The sequence below is a fragment of the Chiloscyllium plagiosum genome, unplaced genomic scaffold (assembly GCF_037043375.1).
Source record: "Chiloscyllium plagiosum isolate Xiang-an unplaced genomic scaffold, Cpla_swu_hap1 HiC_scaffold_33, whole genome shotgun sequence".
Lineage (NCBI taxonomy): Eukaryota > Metazoa > Chordata > Chondrichthyes > Orectolobiformes > Hemiscylliidae > Chiloscyllium > Chiloscyllium plagiosum.
In genome coordinates this window covers 22,994,035-23,005,927 of record NW_028270171.1, presented here as the reverse complement: position 1 = coordinate 23,005,927, position 11,893 = coordinate 22,994,035, and the positions used below count along the sequence as shown (strand labels likewise).

At 44.8% G+C, this 11,893-nt stretch overlaps 1 non-coding gene across 1 annotated transcript; it reads left to right on the top strand.

The window, feature by feature from the left end:
• Positions 1–10,560: 10,560 nt before the first annotated feature.
• Positions 10,561–10,632, top strand: trnaq-cug (transfer RNA glutamine (anticodon CUG)). Its single transcript has one exon. It is a non-coding gene; the product is annotated as a tRNA-Gln (tRNA).
• The last annotated feature ends 1,261 nt before the right edge of the window (positions 10,633–11,893 follow it).

Genomic DNA, 11,893 nt, shown 5'->3' with positions numbered 1-11,893 from the left:
GTCAAGGCAAGATTTGATTTGTGAGTATTGATCCCTGTAATGTAGTAACCTGGCAACAGTTCGTGTACTTCCAGACAAGGAATCGCTGGAATGTGGCAGGACCAATAATTTATTATCTGAAATTAATTTGAGGTTGTATAGGAATGGGCACATGACTGCAGGCCAGTTCCAGCCACTGCTCTGTATCAAGGTAATGCCTTCAATGTGAAAACAAACACATCAGCTATGATCTCCTTGACTGGTGGAGCAGAATCGATGAACTGAAGGGTCTCCTTCCACTCCTAGTTCCAATGTTCATAAATTCGCTTTGCAGAACTTAATATGGCACCAAGCCAAGACTGCAGTCTTGGGAGACGTGAGAATGGGAATGCACGAAAGAAAAATGAGAATGATTTTAAAGAGAATTGGAGGTCTGGAGTCAGCCTTGAACAAAGACTATTGAGTTCATCATGCATAGGAGTAAGGATTGGAGATCAGAGTCTAAGAGTGTGGTGTTGGAAAAGCACAGCTGGTCAGGCAGCATCTGAGGAGCAGGTGAATCATAAGGCCTTTAAGAATGAGACTTGTGGGCTGGGGAGGCTGAGAGAAAAATGGGAGGGTGGGTGGGGCTGGGGAACGATAGCTGGGAATGCAATAGGTAGATGAAAGTGGGGGTGAAGGCGACAGGTCTGAGAGGAGGGTGGATCAGATATGTGGGAAAGAAGGTGGGCAGGTAGAACCGGGTTCAAGAGGGCGATGCTGAGTTGGAAGGTGGGGTAGGGCAAATGGGGAAACTGGTGAAATCCACATTGATCCCTTGGGGTTGGAGAGTCCCAAGGTGGAAGAGGAGGCGTTCTTCCTCCAGGCATTGGGTGGTTAGGGTTTGGTGATGGAGGAGGCCCAGGACTTGCATGTCCTTGGTGGAGTAGGAGAGGGAGTTAGTGTTTAACCACAAGGCAGTGGGGATGGTTATTGTGGGTGTCCCAGAGATGTTCTCTGAAACAATCCACAAGTTGGCGTCCTGTCTTCCCAACGTAGAGGAGACCACATCAGGTGCAACAAATGCAGTTGATGGCATGTCTGGAAGTATAGGTAAATTTCTGTCAGATGCGGAAGGATCCTTTGGGGCCTTGGACGGAGGTGTGGGCACAGGTTTTGCATTTCTTGCGGTGGCAGGGGAAGGTACTGGGGGTGGAGGGTGGGTTGGTGGAGAGTGTGGACTTGACAAGGGAATTGCAGGTAGGGATGCAGAGGGAAATATGTCTCTGGTGATAGGTTGGTGACGATTCCCCACAGCAGATTCGCCGCTGATGATTAGCCACTGCCGGTTCGCCACCAGCGTTTCTCCACTGGGGTCGTTTGACCTCTGGAGCCTATTTGCCACCGGAAATATATATATGTACTGATTTGTTTTCCCTCCTGCCTGTTCTTTCATACTTCTCAGTCCCCTTTATTTATACAACTACATACTACATACTGATTAAAAAAAGAGGTAAAATAAATATCACTTTATTGGATTATATATAAAAATGAGTTACAAACTTAAACCAGAAAAAGGAAATATATTTTTAAAATCTTTATAATGGCAGTAAAATCTCATTAATATTAAACAATGAAATTTCAGTTCATTTGATAGTTATGCGCTATTCCTCTAAGATATTCCAAACAATCTCTTTCGCCGTATTCAAGAACAATTTTTTTAATTCTATCGTCTGTATCTCGATACTTTTTTATCTTTATTTGTGGTGGCCCCATTGTTCATGTCGCCAAAACTTAATTCTTGAATCATTCTTGGATAGTTTATCAAAAATGTATATAAAACCATCGTGGTAAAACTTCTTATTTCTACATTTACTAATAATTTCTGTTTCCATACTAAAAATTCCTGTTCCAAAAATACAAGCTTAAAAAAAACTCGCCTGTAATGAAAATAAGTTGTTCCTGAAACAACGCAAACACTACCTGAGCCAATATAATGACAATTTTTTATACCACCAATATTCAAAGTATACGACTTATTTGCGGTGGCAAATCGTCTTCAGTGGCCAATGGGCGGTGGCTAAGCATCCTCGGTGGTCAACGGGTAGTGGCTAATTGTTGGCGGTGAATCTGCTGTGGCGAATGGTCCCATCCCGCTGGTGGTAGGTTCTGACCTATCTGACCTATCGCATTCACGCCCACCTTCATCTACCTATCACATTCCCAGCTACATTCCCCCAGTCCCAGCCCCATCCCTCTCCCATTCATCTCTCAGCCCCCTTGGCCCACAAGCCTCATTCCTGATGAAGGGCTTATGCCCGAAACATAGATTCTCCTGCCCCTCGGATGCTGCCTGACCAGCTTTGTCAGCACTAAACTCTTTGAGTTCCTTGTCCATGTCTGGTTCTTTGAAAGAATAATCTCATTAAACCCACTCTCTTCACATAGTTCTCAAGTTCAGATGAAGTGGTAATGTCAATGCATTAGTAGTTCAGAGACCCAGAAATACTCCTTAGAGGGCACTGATTCAAATCCCAACGTGGCAACTGGTGGGATTTCAATAAAGTCTGGATCTGCACGCTCAGCTCAGCACTTGTGACCATAAAGCGATCATTGTCAGTAAAATTCCACCTGGTTCATGAATGTCCTTTGGAGAGACAAATTTGCTGTCCCTTTCTGAATCTTAACTGTTTTCTGAAATGGCAAGCCACTCAATTCAAGCCATTTAGCGTTACGTGACAAGTGAGGGTTTTGGCAGTGGTGTCCACGTCTCATCAAAGAAGTTTTAAAAATAAAGTGTTGTTTTCCTTCCAGTTCCCTCCAAGCTGTGCACTGTCCTGACGTGGAACTATATCACCTTTCCTACATTGTCACTGGGTCAAATTCCTGGAATTCCCTAACTGCTGTATGGGTGTTCCTACAGCACTTTACGAAGGCAGCTCACCATCCTCTTCCCAAGGACAATCAAGGATGAGAATTAAGTGCTGGCCGAGCAATTGGTGTCCATATTTTTGTGAAAACGTGTTGATAACTAAATAAATACAGACACTTCTGGGAGCCACACGGCAGCTCAAGCAGCAACAGTGTTCAAGAAAATGGAACCATAGCAGGGTCAAAGAAACAGATGAAGGTGAATGTTGGTGATTGCTTGGAGACCAGAAGTGATTAAAACAACCAATGATGATACTGCAAGACAAAAGATGGGTTCAACAGGGAAAGAGATGTTTGCAGTTGGAGGGAATAATGGGATGGCAGAATAACAGGAAGGTTGGGTAAACTCTACACGTTAATGCCTGCTTGTTGGACTCCTCTACACAGTCAAACAGTGTGGCCCTGGAAAAGCACAGCTGGTCAGGCAGCATCCGAGGAGCAGGAGAATTCTGCTGTTTCTCCAGCCCATTGTCCTACCTTTTCTCCATACCCCTTGATCCCCTTACTAATCAAGAACCTGTCTGTCCTAAAAATACTCAATGACTTGGCCTCCACAACCTTCTGTGGCAATACATTCCACAGATTCACCAACCTCTGGCTGAAGAAATTCCTCTCATCTCAGTTCTAAAGGATTGTCCCTTCCCTCTGAGGTTACACCCTCACTCTTAGTCTCTCCTGTTGGAAACATCTCCCCATCTACTCCATCCAGACTACTCAGTATTCTATAAATTTCAATCAGATCTGTTGTCAGCCTTCTAAACTCCAAGTACAGACTTGGTGTCCTCAGCTACTCCTCATATAACAAATCCTTCATCCCCAAGATAGTTCTTGTAAAACATCTTTGGATCCTTTCTAAGGCCAGCACCTCCTCCTTTAGATATGGGCCCAAGACTGTTCACGATATTTCAAATCCAGTCTGACAAAAGCTTTATGCGACCTCAGCACTAATATCTCTGCTTCTGGATTAGTGGTGCTGGAAAAGCGCAGCAGTTCAGGCAGCATCCGAGGAGCAGTAAAATCGACATTTTGGGCAAAAGCTCTTCGTCAGGAATACAGGCAGAGTGCCTGAAGGGTGGAGAGATAAATGAGAGGAGGGTGGGGGTGGGGAGAAAGTAGCATCGAGTACAATAGGTGAGTGGGGGAGGGGATGAAGGTGATAGGTCAGGCAGGAGGGTGGAGTGGATAGGTGGAAAAGGAGATAGGTAGGTAGGACAGGTCATGGGGACAGTGCTAAGCTGGAAGTTTGGAACTGGGGTGAGGTGAGGGAAGGGGAAAAAAGGAAACTGTTGAAGTCCACATTGATGCCCTGGGGTTGAAGTGTTCCAAGGGGTAAGATGAGGCGATCTTCCTCCAGGCGTCAGGTGGTGAGGGAGCAGCGGTGAAGGAGGCCCAGGACCTCCATGTCCTCGGCAGAGTGGGAGGGGGAGTTGAAATGTTGGGCCACAGAGAGGTATGGTTGATTGGTGCGGGTGTCCCAGAGATGTTCCCTAAAGCGCTCTGCTGGGAGGCATCCAGTCTCCCCAATGTAGAGGAGAATGCATCAGGAGCAACGGATACAACAAAAACCTTTGATGGATGTGGAAGGCTCCTTTAGGGCCTTGGATGGAGGTGAGGGAGGAGGTGTGGGCGCAGGTTTTGCAATTCCTGTGGTGGCAGGGGAAGGTGCCAGGATGGGAGGGTGGGTTGTAGGGGGGCGTGGACCTGACCAGGTAGTCACAGACGGAACGATCTTTGCGGAAGGGGAAAGGAGTGGGGAGGGAAATATATCCCTGGTGGTGGAGTCCGTTTGGAGGTGGCGGAAATGTCGGTGGATGATTTGGTTTATGTGAAGGTTGGTAGGGTGGAAGGTGAGCACCAGGGGCGTTCTGTCCTTGTTACGATTGGAGGGTTGGGGTCTGAGGGCGGAGGTGCAGGATGTGGACGAGTTGCACTAGAGGGCATCTTTAACCATGTGGGAAGGGAAATTGCGGTCTCTAAAGTAGGAGGCCATTTGGTGTGTTCTGTGGTGGAACTGGTCCTCCTGGGAGCAGATACGGCGGAGGCGGAGGAATTGGGAAGACGGGATGGTACTTTTGCAGGAGGTAGAGTGGGAAGAGGTGTAATCCAGGTAGCTGTGTGAGTTGGTGGGTTTGTAAAAAATGTCGGTGTCAAGTCGGTTGTCATTAATGGAGATGGAGAGGTCAAGGAAGGGGAGGGAGGTGTCAGAGATGGTCCAGGTAAATTTAAGGTCAGGGTGGAATGTGTTGGAGAAGTTGATGAATTGCTCAACCTCCTCGCGGGAGCACGAGGTGGCGCCGAAGCAGTCCTCAATGTAGCGGAGGAAGAGGTGGGGAGTGGTGCCGGTGTAATTACGGGAGATGGATTGTTTTACGTAGCCAACAAAGAGACGGGCATAGATGGGTCCCATACATGTGCCCATGGCTACCCCTTTGGTTTGGAGGAAGTGGGAGGATTCGAAGGAGAAATTGTTAAGAGTGAGGACCAGTTCGGCCAAATGAATGAGAGTGTCATGGAAGGGTACTGTTGGGGACATTGGGAGAGGAAGAAACGGAGGGCTTGGAGGCCCTGGTCATGGTGGATGGAGGTGTAGAGGGACTGGATATCCATGGTGAAGGTGAGGCGTTGGGGGCCGGGGAAACAGAAGTCTTGGAGGAGGTGGAGGGCATGGGTGGTGTCTCGAATGTATTTTAACTAATATCTCTGCCTCTTGTATTCTCGCCCCCACAAAATTAATACTAGCATTGCATTTGCCTTCCTAACTGCCAACTGAACTTGCATATTAACCTTAGGAGAATCCTGAGCGAGCACTTCAAAGACCTTTCGTGCTTCAGATTTCTAAAGCCTTTCCCCATTGCCAAAATAATCTACTCTTCCTAGTAAAGTGCATAACCACACACTTTCCCACATTGTATTCCATCTGCTACTTCCTAAAATGTCTAAGTTTTTATGCAGCTTTCCAGTCTCTACACTACCTGTCTCCCCAACTATCTTTGTATCATTTTCAAACTCAGTAACAATGCCCTCATTCTGTCATCCAGATTGTTAATGCATCATTGTCGTCCCAACAGTTGACCCCTGCGGAACTCCCTAGGCACCAGCTGCCATCCTGAAAAAGATCCTTTTACCCTTAATCTCTGAAGGTTAAGAGGAACTCTAATGTAAATATTCAAAATTATGAGGAGTTTTGATGGAGTAGTAGGAAGAATCACAAAATTCTGAGTTAAATCAATTCCTTCATTAGAATAAGAAACATCCGCTGCATTTACCATTTCTTCTTTCCTTCTTTAACTCAAAAAGATTTTCTTTGGTCAAAATATATTGTCTAATTTCCCTGTTACTTTGGAGTTCACGCTTTTTTAGATGCTGTCTCCTTTGCCATTACAGATTGTGTTTCTCTCGTCTTTTCACATTTTCCTCTGTTTTTCTTTCTCCTCAATTTCCACTTTTCTTTATCTTTCCCTTTCTCTTTGTCTTCCAACTCAAGTCTAACTGTATCCTGGTTAGTTCTAGCTGCGACATCTAGGGATTAAAGCAGGATTTCATGATTCCCTTTTTCTAAATCTTAAGTATCGGATAATCACTCTAAGCATCTCTTCCTTATGAAATCCTACTTTAACTGATAAGTTTATCTCTTAACTATCAGCTTAACTTGTCAAAGATTTCAAAGAATCCACTCTTATATCTGCTGCTTCCAGAAATCTTTGCAACCTTCAAAGCCATTTTCAAAATCTCTGCAATAAGCCTCAGCCCAACACAGCCATCCCATGTCCAGACCTCGATGAGTTCATTTCTTTAAAAGAGATACAGATTTCTTTTAAATTCAGTGAACTCAGATCATGCTAATGTTGTGGTGGGACAAGGTAAACAAGGATATTTGGCTGAGTCAGCTGAAATAAAAGGAGTATTTGGAGCAATGGAGTATGTTTGCAAGTAGAATCCATCCTCTGTTTTAATATTTTCCACACTGAGCAGCCAAATCACCCTGACATGAATTACAGTAGTCAAACTGTGAACTAATCTCAACATCAACACATGCCCAAATAACATCAGCCATTAAGTGGATGCCACCATGGAGGTATAGTATCACATCGGTATTGAATTAGACATCTAGTGGCTTGCACTAACTGGAAATATGAGTTCAAATCCCACCACCACAGATATGTTTAATTCATTAATAAATGTAACATAAGATGTTCCAGGTCTCATTAATAATGATCATGAAAATACCTCATTCAAAGTGGAGGTAATCTGGCACTCTTACCAGGTCTAGCCTACGCTTAATTCTTACAAACAACCTCTGGAATGACAACAAGCCCATCAATTATATCCAACCACATCAGTAAAAACATTGCGTCTGTGTTCTTGCCACAAGGACTACAACAGTTTGAGAAGGCAACTCACATTCTTCAGGGCAAGTAGGGCCATAAAAGAAGTGGGCTATTAGGCTCCACCATTAAATGAGATTATTGCTGATCTAATGACCGTCAACTTTCTTTTCCCCCATAACCCTGATCCCATTACTGATTACAAATCGGTCTACCTCATCCTTGGCTATATTTAATGCCTCAGCCTCGACAGGTCTCTGCAGTAACATTCACTACTTGAGATTATTCTCTCTGGTCCTTGTCTCTTCTACAACCTCTCTGCATCTGTCCTCTCAAAGCTCCCAAGGGATGGAACCAAATGCTGGCCCAGCCAGGGAAGCTCCCAAGAATGAATCAAAAATAAATGCTACTCCCAGGGCCTGCTCAAGAGAGAGAATACAGTGTCCTTAGTGAGTGACCATGAGAAACAGGAGCAGGAGTAAGAAAGCAATTAGAAAAGCAAAAGGGGGGGCATGAAAAAAAGATTTGCAAAGAGAAATAGGGAGAATCCTAAGATATTTTATAAATACATTAAAGGGAAGAGGTTAATGAAGGAAAGAGTAAGGCTCATTTGGGACGCAGGGGCCAAACTGTGTGTGAAGTCGCAGGATATTGAAATGAATACCTCTCTTCAGTCTTCACACTGGAAAAGGAGAGCATAGGTACAGAGTTCAGGAAAACGGACTGTGAGGAACTTGCACGGTTTGACATAGGAAATGAGGAGGTATTAGAGGTTCTGTCAGGCTTAAAAATGGACAAATTCTCTGGTCCAGATGAATTGCATTCAAGGCTGCTGTGGGAAGCGAGGCAAGAAATTGTGGGGGCTCTGACACAAATTTTTAATTCCTCTCTGGCCATCGGGGTAAGTGCCAGAGGACTGAAGGATGGCTAATGTGGTTCCACTTTTCAAGAAAGCTGATTGAGATGAATTAGAAAGTTACAGACCAGTGAATCTCATGTCAGTGGTAGGAAAACCATTGGAAAAAAATCTGAAGGAACGAATTAATACCCACTTGAAAGGCATTTCTGTGCTTTCCCCAGAACACGATTCCCGAACTGATCTCAGCCTCAATTAGACTCAAGAAATCTGTCCCCACAGCTCTCTGTGGCAAGGGGTTCAAAAAGACTCACATACTTCTGCAAGACGAAATTCCTCCTCATCTCAGTCTTAACTTGGGTTCCTGTTCATACATTTTGTGCACACCTCACACTGAGGATTTTACAGTTAAAACTCTCCTACTCTTTGCTCCTATAGAGTTGTTTTTAAACACATCCTTATGTCACATGTTTGCCGATTCCTTGTTTCTTCTCTGCATTTTACTTGACAGTTGTTTCCAGATCCCTCCCTCATTCCATCCCTATAGTAGTCATGATTTGGAGATGCCGGTGTTGGACTGGGGTGTATACAAAGTTAAAAATCACACAACACCAGGTTATAGTCCAACAGGTTTAATTGGAAGCACTAGCTTCCGGAGCGATGCTCCTTCATCAGGTGATAGTGGAGGGCTCAATCCTAACACAGAGAATTTATAGCAAAAATTTGCAGTGTGATGTAACTGAAATTATACATTGAATAATTGATTGTCTGTTAAGCCTTTCATCTGTTATTTTCACTTCTTTCATATGTAAATCACAAAACCTTTTTTTTAAAGTTGCATTCTCGGGTTAGCTGTTAACAATGGCAATAGTTAGACAATATTTTGAAGGTGTTGGCCCCCTGTGTTCTCTGTCTATGCCATGATGTTTAGATCGATTCTAATCTAAAAAGTGAGATAACAGAGTTCTACATGAATGCATGCAGTTTTTGAGCAAGGTACAATGTAACTCTGCAAATACAAATTCACCCCACAAAATATATGTGTGCACGTGGGTCTTTGTCTGCGTGTTTGTGTGTGTCTGTCTGGGGTGGGGTTTGCCAACCTGATGAAGGAGCGTCGCTCCGAAAGCTAGTGCTTCCAATTAAACCTGTTGGACTATAACCTGGTGTTGTGTGATTTTTAACTTTGTCCATCCCTATAGCCGCTTCTCTACTGTAACTACTTTTGCAATAATTTATTCATCAGTTTCTGTCTTCCGTTGGCTCCTGAACCCTGCATGCTCCATGATTTACTCTGGAATGCAATCGTTTTACGATCATTAACTGGCTTCGTTTGAGGCTTTCATATCATTTAAAGAGCTGAATTAGTTCTTGTAAATGTTGATTTTTCACCATTCCCTGCTCCAGCCCAGAATTACCCACTCGAAATGTAAGGTAATATGACTGAGTAGAAATGGTTTGCACATGTGCTTCATTCCGGAATGCGGCTCAAAATGAAATCCAGACTTCCCAATCACTGAATTCGCAAAATTCCCGAACAGAGAGATGGACTGGTTTCTGTCGCCTCCAAAGGACGTTGAGACTTAAGGAGCAGGTCTCTTGGTCTCCAAACAAGAACCTCTGTGCCCTTCCAACTCTCACCCGCACTTGCTTCCCCCCCAGCTGTAATACTGAAACGGGAAAGCTCACTTTCCAAAGCGGAAAATCACCAACTTTGTCCACCCAGTCCAACACCGGCATCTCCCAATCATTTCCAAAGCGGGGCAGCGTTAATGCAGGAATGTGCTGCTAAAATGGTGCAAGTCAAATCAGATGCGTTTCCTGATCGGCTTGAACGTTTGGCTGTGTGTGAGATGAATGTTTGGTTTGGTGTTGTGTCTGTGGTATACGTTTGGTTTTGTGGCTGACGGTTCACACAGTGTCCAGTTCTGTGACAGGCTCCACCTGGTTTCGATGGCCCACTGGCTACACTCTGGCTTTCCTGCAAACTGCAGCTTTCTCTGATATTCAGCCCCATCCCCCTCGCCCGGGGCCAGTTCTCATCTTTTCACCGCTTCACAATCATAAAACAAAATCCGCGCACACCCAGCCCCTGTACAATAACCCCACATCCTCCTTCCGGTATAAAATCCTCCCTCTCATATTCTCAAACCCTTACCCCCCTCCCCCACAACTATACTGTACACAATCCGCTCCCCCTCACACCCACCCCTTTATAAAACCCACACTCTCCACCTCCCTCATTCAGGAGGTGGGCCTTATTCTCACTGGGCGAAGTTTCTAATGTTGCCAATTTGTTTGGCCGGTGGGGGCAGAAAATTCCCTTTTCCTTCCTCAGGATCCGGGTTTTCCGGCAGATTAAGAGAGTCGGGCTCTGGGACGTGGGGAGTAGAGCGAGGAGGAACATTTGTATCAAACTTGAATTGTTACTCAGTGACTGTATCCGGAATGTATCTATTTTTTGTTACACTATTGACTGCTTGAGCACGTGGTTCCATGGTGTAATGGTTAGCACTCTGGACTCTGAATCCAGCGATCCGAGTTCAAATCTCGGTGGAACCTGGTATGTTTTTTATTCGGTTTAAATCTACATTGCATTTTACCACTGCGAATACTGTATTCCGCGAATCATTGAAGTGAAGCCTTAGCTCTAATTTAAAATAAAACCTTAATAAGCTAGCCTATGCTCTTAGCTCGTAAGAGAGATCATTATCTCTAGAAATTAAAAATGTACTCCAAGACGGAAAGATGTTGTGAAACTTGAAAGGATTCAGAAAAGATATTCAAGGGTGTTGTCAGGGTTGGAGGATTTGAGCTGTGGGGAGAGGCTGAACAGGCTGGGGCTGTTTTCCCTGGAGCGTCGGAGGTTGAGGGATGACCTTATGGAGGTTTACAAAATCATGAGGGGCATCGATAGGATAGACAAAGTCTTTTCCCTTGGGTCAGGGAGTCTAGAACTAGAGGGCATAGGTTTAGGGTGAGAGGGGAAAGATATAAAAGAGACCTAAGGGGCAACTTTTTCATGCAGAGGGTGGTACATGTATGGAATGAGCTGCCAGAGGAAGTGGTGGAGGCTGGTACAATTACAACATTTAAGAGGCATTTGGATGGGTACATGAATAGGAAGGGTTTGGAGGGATGTGGGCCGGGTGCTGGCAGGTGGGACTAGATTGGGTTGGGATATCTGATCGGCATGGACAGGTTGGATCGAAGGGTCTATTTCCATGCTGTACATCTCTATGACTCTATGTGAAAAGATGAGAAAAAGATGATTATTAATTCCATGATTCACCTCTCTGGGATAATCTTTGTAAATCTCATTTTAACAAGTTACCTTGCACAGGATTGACAGGAGTGGGCTATTCAACCATGGACTCATTTGTAAGGGCTTTTCTAATGGTTCCCTTCACCTCTTTCCTGTACTCATGCAAATTTGCTCTGATGCAGTATTTCTCCAATCCCCTTGTGTAAAAAAAAAGCACTATTCAATCTGCAGTCATTTCAGGTCATAGAGTCGTAGATTAGATTCCCTACAGTGTGGAAATAGGCCCTTCGGCCCAACCAGTCCACACCGGCTTTCCAAAGTGTAACCCCCACCCCCACAGATCCATTTCCCTCTGACTAATGCACCTAACACAATGGGCAATTTAGCACAGCCAGTTCACCTGACCCGCACATCTTTGGACTGTGGGAGGAAACCGGAGCAAATCCACGCAGAGACGGGGAGGATATTCAAACTCCACACGGTCACCCGAGGCTGGAATTGTACCTGGGATCCTGGTGCTGTGAGGCAGCCGTACAGCACTGAAATAGACCCCTCATT